Source organism: Gopherus flavomarginatus, chromosome 23 (genome assembly GCF_025201925.1).
Source record: "Gopherus flavomarginatus isolate rGopFla2 chromosome 23, rGopFla2.mat.asm, whole genome shotgun sequence".
NCBI lineage: Eukaryota > Metazoa > Chordata > Testudines > Testudinidae > Gopherus > Gopherus flavomarginatus.
The window spans coordinates 10,856,618-10,869,495 of NC_066639.1; positions in this window are offsets into that span (position 1 = coordinate 10,856,618).

Genomic DNA, 12,878 nt, shown 5'->3' on the forward strand with positions numbered 1-12,878 from the left:
ACCTTACAACTTTCATATTCATATTCTCCTGATTGGCTCTCTCAATAAGCCCTTTCCTCATAGGCTGGGTTCTGTGCAGCCTCTGCAAGGCAGCCTTAATCGTTCTCCTGCTTGGTTGGGGGCAGACACCTCCCCACATTTGGAAAATAGCAAATGAGAAGTTTAGAGCTGGTGGAAAGGTTACCATAACTGAGAACTGAGACGAGGTTTCTTTAACTGAAACACAGAGCACTAACTGCTATATGATCACAGTGGCTGGTGGGAGAAGTACATGTTAGAAGCCCTCTGTCATCTCAGCTGTGGCTTTCTGTGCACGGAGAGCCAGACACCTCAAGGTCTGCAGGTCCTGAGGGAAATGTGTAACGTCTGTACTTTAGAATTTGCAGGTGTTGTCCTGGACCATCAAATGGAACAGTTGCAAACATTTTCTTGAGGCAGGCGCCATGGCTTAGTTGGCTAAAGCACCTGTCTAGTAAACCGGAGATCCTGCGTTCAACTCTCAGTGGCTCCTTGGAGTATGGCTTTTGTCTCCTCTGCTCACATTTTCCTGTGTCTTCCTAGGAAACAGAAAAGACCTCCCTTGGTAGCCAAGTCATTGCTTGCTAAGGAAAAGGCTTCTTTGGAGAGAAGCATTGGAAAGAATCAAATCACATTCCTGGAGTTGATGAAAAGGCTGCTGTGACTGGCATTAGCATGGTGGTTGCTTTGACTGCAATTGCTGCAACAGGAGCGCCTGCACCACACGTCCTTCTGATTCACTGGGGATGTCCACATGGAGATGTCATGTCACCTTCCTTTTGATAGTCACTGATGAAAAATGGAGCAGTTGGGAGAAAAGTCCCATAGAGTGGCACCGTGGCTAAGCTGACTGACTCACCTGCCAGGTAAAGTGGAGTTAGGGATGCAGCACCCAGTGGTGCCTTGCCAAATGTGTCCGCTCTTCCCATCTTTTGGTCAGTCTTCTGAGGAAACAGAGAAGAGTGCCTCTGCCTTGCAATGCAAATGCTTCCAAAAGAAACTGGTCGTTTTTTCTCACAAGTGTTGGAAGGAGGCACCTAAGAAATGTGGAGACAAGGAAAAGGTCATCGTAACTCAACTTGCATCCATGGCTCTTGGGGCCACAACGCAGAGCACTAAGCACTGTATGACCACAGTAAAATCTAAACTTTACACCTTATTACACTAGGCAGTAGTTAGGTCAAGCATTTTTCTCACCCCACTGGATGTTACCCTCCTTAATACATAGAATTCCCCCCTTCATTTTCTCAGGATTCCTGCTGCTTCCAACATAGGTGGGGGAGGACAAAGGAAAAAACATGATGCCAGTCTCCTATTTTATATCCTTAGTTCAAGTGTCTAGAAGACACTTGCCCAGACATGTCTGGGTGGGCTCTGCTGAGTCACTAGGTTGGGGAATCCTCCTGGTGTGGTCTTGTGCAACTGAGTCATAGACTTGAGCAGTCCCCACAGTGTTGTGTTTGGGCATCTGTCATTGAATTGGAAATCCCTTAATTACAATTCCTCTGCTGATTCATGGTTGTTGAACTCCCTCCTTGGCAGGGGTCATTAACAAAATTATAGCATATTTCAGTAACAACCATACAGCAAAATGCACAACTTCATACACCTTCATGCTATACATATTTGGACAGAATAACCAATTTCAGCAGATCATGACTTTTCATGTGATAACTTACATGGAATGGTTTGTATGAGATATCACAGCCATATATGAATGATGAATATGTGAGCTACAGGGGCTATTTTGAGGTACCTCATGTCACAAAAGCCTCCAGAGACTGGTCTTTGGGAAGAGCTGGCTGAAGAGCCTTCTGAGTAACTGAGAGATCCTGGCTTGGCCGGCCAGTTTGTGCTTGTGAATTAAACTTGTCTGCTGGGCTCCCTTTTTTGTGTCTCTTTCACATAAACAGAGCAGAAGTTCTTGGCCAATCCTTGACAGTGCTTGTTCACGACACAGAGAGCCTCTGTGTTGGGGCAGGGGTAAGGGTGCAGGAGGTGGTCGGAGGGGGGTGCTTACCTCGGGCAGCACAGCTCCCAAAGTGACCGGCACACAGTCCACTTCAGCAGTGGGTCCTAGGCAGTGGATCCGGGGGCGGGTCAGCTATGGAGTTTGCACTCAGGGTCGCAGGGATATGCCAGCTGCTTCCAGGAGCAGTGCAGCATGGAGGGAGGGGGCAGAGTGGGCAGGGAGCTGCCTTAGCGCTGCTGGCACATCTCCGTGCATTGCTTGGGGAGGCATCAGGTCTCTGTGGGCTGCCTGGGGCGGGGCAGTGCCCGAGGGGGCTCAGGCCACCCCTTTGCCTCCTCTCTCCAGGCTCCTAGCCCATTTCGCCGGGCGACAGGGATTTTAGGGTACAGCAGCGCAGGGAGCAGGAAGGGCGAACCACAGTGGCTGCCTCCCCTAGAATTATTTGCAGTCGGGATTTCCCCCAACAGTGCCCCACAGGGGTTCAGGGTCAGCTCCAGCACAGGCCACACAGGAAGGCTTAATGCTCCAGCTACAGCACATGATGGGCAGGCTTGAGGCTGGGCTCCCCATGGCAGGAGAGAAGAAGAAGATTCGGCCCCTGGAGGGGCAGGCTGGGCTTCCTGGATCCTATTTACTTACAGCCAGGGCCCTGCCCCCACTCCCAAGTCGTCCATCGTGCCCCCAGGTCAGCCAGAATGGAGCAGCAGTTTTCACTGCACCAAGTCCACTTATGGCTTGCAGGCAACTCCCAGACTCACCACAGCCCACCATCTTGGCCAGAAAGGAGCCTACTCAGCCTCACCGTTGCTTCTCATAGACTCATAGGTCAGAAGGGACCAATATGATCATCTAGTCTGACCTCCTGCACAAGGCAGGCCACAGAACCCCACCCATCCAATTTTATAACAACCCCTATCCCAGGACCGAGTTATTGAAATCCTCAAAATTGGTTTGAAGACCTCAAGCTGCAGAGAAACCACCAGCAAGCGACCCGTGCCCCACGCTGCAGGGGAAGGCGAAAAACCTCCAGGGCCCCTGCCAATCCGCCCTGGAGGAAAATTCCTTCTCGGCCCCAAATATGGCGATCAGCTAAACCCTGAGCATGTGGGCAAGACTCACCAGCCAGCACCCAAGAAGGAATTCTCTGCAGTAACTCAGTTCCCATCCCATCCAACATCTCCCCGCAGACCATTGAGCAGACCTATCTGGTGGTAATCCAAGATCAATTGCCCAAATTAACGATCCTATCATAACATCCCCTCCATATACTTATCAAGCTTTGTCTTAAAGCCAGGAAAGTCTTTTGCCCCTACTACTTCCCTCGGAAGGCTGTTCCAGAACTTCACTCCCCTAATGGTTAGAAACCTTCATCTAATTTCAAGTCTAAACTTCCTAATATCCAGTTTACACCCATTCGTCCTCGTGGCTACATTAGTACTAAACTTAAATAATTCCTCTCCCTCCCTAACGTTAACCCCCTTGATATATTTATATAGGGCGAGCATATCCCCCCTCAGCCTTCTTTTGGCCAGGCTGAACAAGCCAAGCTCTTTGAGTCTCCTTTCATAAGGCAGTTTTTCCATTCCTCGGATCATCCTTGTAGCCCGTCTCTGAACCTGTTCCAGTTTGAATTCATCCTTCTTGAACATGGGACACCAGAACTGCACACAGTATTCCAGATGGGGTCTCACCAACGCCGTATACAACGGTACTAACACCTCCTTATCCTTGCAGGAAATACCCCGCCTGATGCATCCCAAAATCGCATTTGCTTTTTTAACAGCCGTATCACATTGGCGACTCATGGTCATCCTGCTATCAACCAGTACCCCAAGGTCCTTCTCTTCCTCCGTCGCTTCCAACTGATGCACCCCCAATGTATATCCAAAATTCTTATTATTAATTCCTAAATGCATGACCTTGCACTTTTCACTATTGTATTTCATCCTATTTCTATTACTCCAGTTTACAAGGTGGTTCAGATCTTCCTGAATAGTATCCCTGTCCTTCTCCGTGTTAGCAATACCCCCCAGCTTCGTGTCATCCGCAAACTTTATTAGCACATTCCCGCTCTTTGTGCCAAGGTCAGTAATAAAAAGGTTAAATAAGATCGGTCCCAAAACCGATCCTTGAGGGACTCCACTGGTGACGTCCTTCCAGTCCGACAGTTCACCTTTCAATACGACCCTCTGGAGTCTCCCCTTTAACCAGTTCCTTATCCACCTTACAACTTTCATATTCATATTCTCCTGATTGGCTCTCTCAATAAGCCCTTTCCTCATAGGCTGGGTTCTGTGCAGCCTCTGCAAGGCAGCCTTAATCGTTCTCCTGCTTGGTTGGGGGCAGACACCTCCCCACATTTGGAAAATAGCAAATGAGAAGTTTAGAGCTGGTGGAAAGGTTACCATAACTGAGAACTGAGACGAGGTTTCTTTAACTGAAACACAGAGCACTAACTGCTATATGATCACAGTGGCTGGTGGGAGAAGTACATGTTAGAAGCCCTCTGTCATCTCAGCTGTGGCTTTCTGTGCACGGAGAGCCAGACACCTCAAGGTCTGCAGGTCCTGAGGGAAATGTGTAACGTCTGTACTTTAGAATTTGCAGGTGTTGTCCTGGACCATCAAATGGAACAGTTGCAAACATTTTCTTGAGGCAGGCGCCATGGCTTAGTTGGCTAAAGCACCTGTCTAGTAAACCGGAGATCCTGCGTTCAACTCTCAGTGGCTCCTTGGAGTATGGCTTTTGTCTCCTCTGCTCACATTTTCCTGTGTCTTCCTAGGAAACAGAAAAGACCTCCCTTGGTAGCCAAGTCATTGCTTGCTAAGGAAAAGGCTTCTTTGGAGAGAAGCATTGGAAAGAATCAAATCACATTCCTGGAGTTGATGAAAAGGCTGCTGTGACTGGCATTAGCATGGTGGTTGCTTTGACTGCAATTGCTGCAACAGGAGCGCCTGCACCACACGTCCTTCTGATTCACTGGGGATGTCCACATGGAGATGTCATGTCACCTTCCTTTTGATAGTCACTGATGAAAAATGGAGCAGTTGGGAGAAAAGTCCCATAGAGTGGCACCGTGGCTAAGCTGACTGACTCACCTGCCAGGTAAAGTGGAGTTAGGGATGCAGCACCCAGTGGTGCCTTGCCAAATGTGTCCGCTCTTCCCATCTTTTGGTCAGTCTTCTGAGGAAACAGAGAAGAGTGCCTCTGCCTTGCAATGCAAATGCTTCCAAAAGAAACTGGTCGTTTTTTCTCACAAGTGTTGGAAGGAGGCACCTAAGAAATGTGGAGACAAGGAAAAGGTCATCGTAACTCAACTTGCATCCATGGCTCTTGGGGCCACAACGCAGAGCACTAAGCACTGTATGACCACAGCAAAATCTAAACTTTACACCTTATTACACTAGGCAGTAGTTAGGTCAAGCATTTTTCTCACCCCACTGGATGTTACCCTCCTTAATACATAGAATTCCCCCCTTCATTTTCTCAGGATTCCTGCTGCTTCCAACATAGGTGGGGGAGGAGAAAGGCAAAAACATGATGCCACAGTCTCCTATTTTATATCCTTAGTTCAAGTGTCTAGAAGACACTTGCCCAGACATGTCCGGGTGGGCTCTGCTGAGTCACTAGGTTGGGGAATCCTCCTGGTGTGGTCTTGTGCAGCTGAGTCATAGACTTGAGCAGTCCCCACAGTGTTGTGTTTGGGCATCTGTCATTGAATTGGAAATCCCTTAATTACAATTCCTCTGCTGATTCATGGTTGTTGAACTCCCTCCTTGGCAGGGGTCACTAGCAAAATTATAGCATATTTCAGTAACAACCATACAGCAAAATGCACAACTTCATACACCTTCATGCTATACATATTTGGACAGAATAACCAATTTCAGCAGATCATGACTTTTCATGTGATAACTTACATGGAATGGTTTGTATGAGATATCACAGCCATATATGAATGATGAATATGTGAGCTACAGGGGCTATTTTGAGGTACCTCATGTCACAAAAGCCTCCAGAGACTGGTCTTTGGGAAGAGCTGGCTGAAGAGCCTTCTGAGTAACTGAGAGATCCTGGCTTGGCCGGCCAGTTTGTGCTTGTGAATTAAACTTGTCCGCTGGGCTCCCTTTTTTGTGTCTCTTTCACATAAACAGAGCAGAAGTTCTTGGCCAATCCTTGACAGTGCTTGTTCACGACACAGAGAGCCTCTGTGTTGGGGCAGGGGTAAGGGTGCAGGAGGTGGTCGGAGGGGGGTGCTTACCTCGGGCAGCACAGCTCCCAAAGTGACCGGCACACAGTCCACTTCAGCAGTGGGTCCTAGGCAGTGGATCCGGGGGCGGGTCAGCTATGGAGTTTGCACTCAGGGTCGCAGGGATATGCCAGCTGCTTCCAGGAGCAGTGCAGCATGGAGGGAGGGGGCAGAGTGGGCAGGGAGCTGCCTTAGCGCTGCTGGCACATCTCCGTGCATTGCTTGGGGAGGCATCAGGTCTCTGTGGGCTGCCTGGGGCGGGGCAGTGCCCGAGGGGGCTCAGGCCACCCCTTTGCCTCCTCTCTCCAGGCTCCTAGCCCATTTCGCCGGGCGACAGGGATTTTAGGGTACAGCAGCGCAGGGAGCAGGAAGGGCGAACCACAGTGGCTGCCTCCCCTAGAATTATTTGCAGTCGGGATTTCCCCCAACAGTGCCCCACAGGGGTTCAGGGTCAGCTCCAGCACAGGCCACACAGGAAGGCTTAATGCTCCAGCTACAGCACATGCTGGGCAGGCTTGAGGCTGGGCTCCCCATGGCAGGAGAGAAGAAGAAGATTCGGCCCCTGGAGGGGCAGGCTGGGCTTCCTGGATCCTATTTACTTACAGCCAGGGCCCTGCCCCCACTCCCAAGTCGTCCATCGTGCCCCCAGGTCAGCCAGAATGGAGCAGCAGTTTTCACTGCACCAAGTCCACTTATGGCTTGCAGGCAACTCCCAGACTCACCACAGCCCACCATCTTGGCCAGAAAGGAGCCTACTCAGCCTCACCGTTGCTTCTCATAGACTCATAGGTCAGAAGGGACCAATATGATCATCTAGTCTGACCTCCTGCACAAGGCAGGCCACAGAACCCCACCCATCCAATTTTATAACAACCCCTATCCCAGGACCGAGTTATTGAAATCCTCAAAATTGGTTTGAAGACCTCAAGCTGCAGAGAAACCACCAGCAAGCGACCCGTGCCCCACGCTGCAGGGGAAGGCGAAAAACCTCCAGGGCCCCTGCCAATCCGCCCTGGAGGAAAATTCCTTCTCGGCCCCAAATATGGCGATCAGCTAAACCCTGAGCATGTGGGCAAGACTCACCAGCCAGCACCCAAGAAGGAATTCTCTGCAGTAACTCAGTTCCCATCCCATCCAACATCTCCCCGCAGACCATTGAGCAGACCTATCTGGTGGTAATCCAAGATCAATTGCCCAAATTAACGATCCTATCATAACATCCCCTCCATATACTTATCAAGCTTTGTCTTAAAGCCAGGAAAGTCTTTTGCCCCTACTACTTCCCTCGGAAGGCTGTTCCAGAACTTCACTCCCCTAATGGTTAGAAACCTTCATCTAATTTCAAGTCTAAACTTCCTAATATCCAGTTTACACCCATTCGTCCTCGTGGCTACATTAGTACTAAACTTAAATAATTCCTCTCCCTCCCTAACGTTAACCCCCTTGATATATTTATATAGGGCGAGCATATCCCCCCTCAGCCTTCTTTTGGCCAGGCTGAACAAGCCAAGCTCTTTGAGTCTCCTTTCATAAGGCAGTTTTTCCATTCCTCGGATCATCCTTGTAGCCCGTCTCTGAACCTGTTCCAGTTTGAATTCATCCTTCTTGAACATGGGACACCAGAACTGCACACAGTATTCCAGATGGGGTCTCACCAACGCCGTATACAACGGTACTAACACCTCCTTATCCTTGCAGGAAATACCCCGCCTGATGCATCCCAAAATCGCATTTGCTTTTTTAACAGCCGTATCACATTGGCGACTCATGGTCATCCTGCTATCAACCAGTACCCCAAGGTCCTTCTCTTCCTCCGTCGCTTCCAACTGATGCACCCCCAATGTATATCCAAAATTCTTATTATTAATTCCTAAATGCATGACCTTGCACTTTTCACTATTGTATTTCATCCTATTTCTATTACTCCAGTTTACAAGGTGGTTCAGATCTTCCTGAATAGTATCCCTGTCCTTCTCCGTGTTAGCAATACCCCCCAGCTTCGTGTCATCCGCAAACTTTATTAGCACATTCCCGCTCTTTGTGCCAAGGTCAGTAATAAAAAGGTTAAATAAGATCGGTCCCAAGACGGATCCTTGAGGGACTCCACTAGTGACCTCCTTCCAGCCTGACAGTTCACCTTTCAATACGACCCTCTGGAGTCTCCCCTTTAACCAGTTCCTTATCCACCTTACAACTTTCATATTCATTCCCATCTTTTCCAATTTAACTAACAGTTCCCCATGCGGAACCGTGTCGAACGCCTTACTGAAATCTAGGTAAATTATATCTACCGCATTTCCTTTATCTAAGTAATCTGTCACCTTCTCAAAAAAGGAGATCAGATTGGTTTGACACGATCTACCTTTAGTAAATCCGTGTTGCAATTTGTCCCAATTACCATTGACCTCTATGTCCTTGACTACTTTCTCCCTTAAAATTTTTTCCAAGACCTTACATACTACAGACTTCAAGCTAACAGGCCTATAATTACCCGGATCACTTTTATTCCCTTTCTTAAAAATAGGAACTACATTAGCAATCCTCCAGTCATACGGCACAACCCCCGAGTTTATTGATTGCTTAAAAATTCTCGCTAACGGGCTCGCAATTTCATGCGCCAGTTCCTTTAATATCCTCGGATGGAGATTGTCCTGGCCCTCCGACTTCGTCCCATCGAGCTGTTCAAGTACGGCCTCTACCTCAGTTGCGGTAATATCCACTTCCATATCCACATTCCCGTTTATCATCCCTCCATCATCGCAAGGTTCCTCACTAGTCTTATTAAAAACTGAGGCAAAGTACTTGTTTAGATGTTGGGCCATGCCTAGGTTATCCTTAACCTCCATTCCATCCTCAGTGTATAGCGGCCCCACTTCTTCTTTCTTTGTTTTCTTCTTATTTATGTGGCTGTAGAACCTTTTACTATTGGTTTTGATTCCCTTTGCAAGATCCAGTTCAATGCGGCTTTTAGCCTTCCTCACTTTATCCCTACATGTTCTGACCTCACCAAGGTAGCTTTCCTTACTGATCCTGCCTTTCTTCCACTCCCTGTAAGCTTTCTGCTTTTGTCTAATCCCCTCCCTGAGTTGCTTGCTCATCCAGTTTGGCCTACAACTCCTGCCTATGGTTTTTTTCCCCTTTCTCGGGATGCAGGCTTCCGACAGTCTCCGCAGCTGCGACTTAAAGTAATTCCAGGCCTCCTCCGCATTTAAATCCACTAATTCCTCCGTCCAATCCACTTCCCTAACTAATTTCCTTAACTCTTTAAAATTAGCCCTCGAGAAGTCAAAAACCCTAATCCCAGATCTACATTTGTTTATCCTTCCATCTAGTTTGAACTGAATCAGCTCATGATCACTCGAACCAAGGTTGTCCCCTACCACCATTTCTTCTACGAGGTCCTCACTGCTCACCAACACCAAATCTAAAATGGCATCCCCTCTCGTAGGTACTTCAACTACTTGATGAAGAAATCCATCCGCTATCACATCCAGAAAAATCTGACCCCTATTATTCTTGCAAGTACTCGTACTCCAGTCTATATCCGGGAAGTTGAAGTCCCCCATAATCACACATTTCCCCTTTGTGTTTACTTCATTAAAGACATTAAAGAGGTCTCTATCCATATCCCAATCAAATCCCGGTGGTCTGTAGCACACCCCAAGCACTATCTCTGGGGAAGCTCTAGTTGCTTTTTTACCCAGTGTGATTTTTGCCCAGACAGACTCTGTCTTATCCATTCCATCGCTTCTTATTTCGCTACAGTTAATTTCATCATTGATGTACAAGGCTACTCCACCACCTTTGCCTTTCTTCCTGTCTTTCCTAAACAGCACATAGCCTTCAATACCCGTGCTCCAGTCATTACTATTCCACCAGGTTTCGGTTATCCCTGTAATATCCGGTTTCACTTCCTGCACCAGTAACTCCAGTTCCTCCATCTTGTTGCCTAGGCTCCTCGCATTAGTGTACAGACCTTTTAATTTTCGGCGTTCGGCATCAGTGACATTCTTTCCCCCGTCATGCAGAGACCGTCTACCACCAGCATCACCCGTTACTCTGGTTTCTACTCCACTATTCCTCCTTGGATCAAATCTTGGGACCCCAAGGGTATCCCCTCTCACTTTGTTTACTTCCCTCTCCAGGCTATATTCCGGCGTGGAGATCTCCCGAACATCTCCCAACCATCTCCCCCAACTTCCTAGTTTAAAGCTCTCTTGATGAGGTCGGTGAGCCTCCATCCTAGAATTCTATTTCCCTCCTTGCTTAGATGAAGTCCATCCTGAGCAAACAGTCGTCTATCCATAAACGCTTCCCAGTGACCGTACATCCCAAAGCCCTCCTTATAACACCACTCCCTGAGCCATCTGTTGATCGCCATAATCTTGTCACTCCTTCGTCGCCCCGCTCTAGGAACCGGCAGAATCCCACTGAAGATCACCTGAGCCTCGATGTCTTTGAGCCTCTTCCCCAGACTGGCAAAGTCCTCCTTGATACAGTCCAGTGAGTAACTAGCCGTATCATTCGTTCCCACATGAAGGATAATCAACGGATTCTTTCCCGCTCCCGCTTCTTTTCCTTCCACCCAGAACCCTGCTTCTCCTGGGCTGTAAGGAGCCATCCCTGGGATGCCAACAGGCAGCGACAGGGGTCTATCTCCCAGCAGCCAACCGCACCTCCATGGGTTTGGCCCTCAGAAGGGCAGGTGGGAGTTTCCTGGATCCCAGTTGCTCACAGCCAGCCCAGCCTCCACCTCTAAAACCATTAGTCATGCCCCCAGGTTGGCCATAAAGGAGCAGCCATTCTCCACTTGGACTCAGCTTTGCTTGTTTTCCTTTCACCCAGAACCCCCCTTCTTCTCCTGGGCTGCAAGTAGCCATCCCTGGGAAGCCAAGAGGCAGGCACAGGATTCTGCCTCCCAGCAGCCAACCACACCTCCCCAGGCTTTGCAGAATGAATGGTGGAGCTCTACTAACCCCACTTAGCTGCAATGATGTGCTTAGTTTCTGCCCTGTCTTTCTCAGCTTGACTTTCCTCTTTTGCCCCATTCCTGCCTCACTTCCTCCTTTGGCAATCTCACAAAGGAGGCCAGCAGGAAGAGCCGGCGTCCACCAGCCAATCTCCAAGGGCAGAGGAGGCCAAGCCACAAGCCTCTGAAAGGTAACATGCCTAACTTCTCTAGGTTCTCCAGCCTGACACCAAGGTGCCTTCTCCACTGCTGTCAGCACCTTCTGTCATGCAGGGGTTGGAGTTATCCCCGGGACAGGCCAGTGGCAGGAGGAGCACCTTCCTGAACAGCAAGGGGATCTGGGAAAAGGAAACCAGCATGTCTCTGCCTGGCTTTGAACCAGGGACCTTTTGCGTGTTAGGCAAATGTGATAACCAGTACACTACAAAAACTCCATGTACTTGGCTGTTGCTCACCCTGCCACAGACCGATGGACAAACTTAGAGAAAGTGGTGGCAGCCCTTTAATAGGTCAGCTGGCAGAGTAGAGGACTGGGGCCGGCACTCAGGAAGTCGTCCTTACCTCGCCCGTGTGACTCCAGCTTCAGGGAGAGCTTCTTCTTCTTCTCCTTGCTGACAAAGAGCAAGAGAAGAATGAAAGGTCAGGTGGGCCAGCTCGGTGCAGAAGCCCATGCTGTCTTTTCCTGCTGCATAGCCTGAAATGAGGGACTCGTGGCAGTTAAAGGAACTGCTGCACCTTTCAGAAAACATCCCACCTGTGCACAAAGCTGGATAGAATAGCCTGCTAGTCTAGCATGCTCCCAACTGAACTACTTCAGCAGCTGCTGGGTTTCTTTTTGGCTCATTAAACCACATCTTCAGTCACTGATGGCCAATGAGAGAGTGACATCGCTTGCTATTTTAGCACTTGAAAATGCCATTGGCCAATCTTTGGATCTCTTTAATGCTGCACTTCAGCTCATGGGTGAAAGGGGAGAGAAGTGACCTTTCAACTAAAGGCCTGGGGTTAACATCCTAACGCTGTCTCCTACTGTAACACTGTTTAATACTGGCCAGCCCTGTGCTGGTGACAGTTCCATTTCTAGATGTTAGTACGTTTCAGTTACCATTGAAATTAAAAAGTTTCTATATGCTTAAAGAAAATGCATTTGTTTTATTTGCTTATATATGGCATGAATAAATCCAGGTTTACAGAACCTAGCCTGCAAATTTAGCATCTTATATGACAGAGAAAATCATGCATCGAAATTGTGCATTGAAATCATGAACTGAGCTACAAATGCCATGAAAAATAAGATATTCAAAATTTTAACATGGGGGGGCACCAAAAACACATCTTGCTTGGGGTGCCACTTGGTCTAGGACAGACCCTGCCAGAGAGAACAGGAATTAGTGTCACATGCCTATTTTCAGGCTGTAATCTGTGGGCACCCTGCTCTGCGGGAGGGATCGTGGTAGCCCAGACTCAGGGCTGGAACAGGCCCCTGATTGAGGGGGTGGCTGCATGGTTTACAGCGCTCTGATGTCTCAGACAATGTGTCTCTCCCAAAGCCTCAGATCTGCATTCCCAGAAGGCTCCTGCGCTGCCTCCGCTCCTTTCACCTTCTACAGCAAGGAGCAGCAGCAAGGGTCAGGGATGAACCATAGGCACTAGGTGGGGGGCAGAGGCTT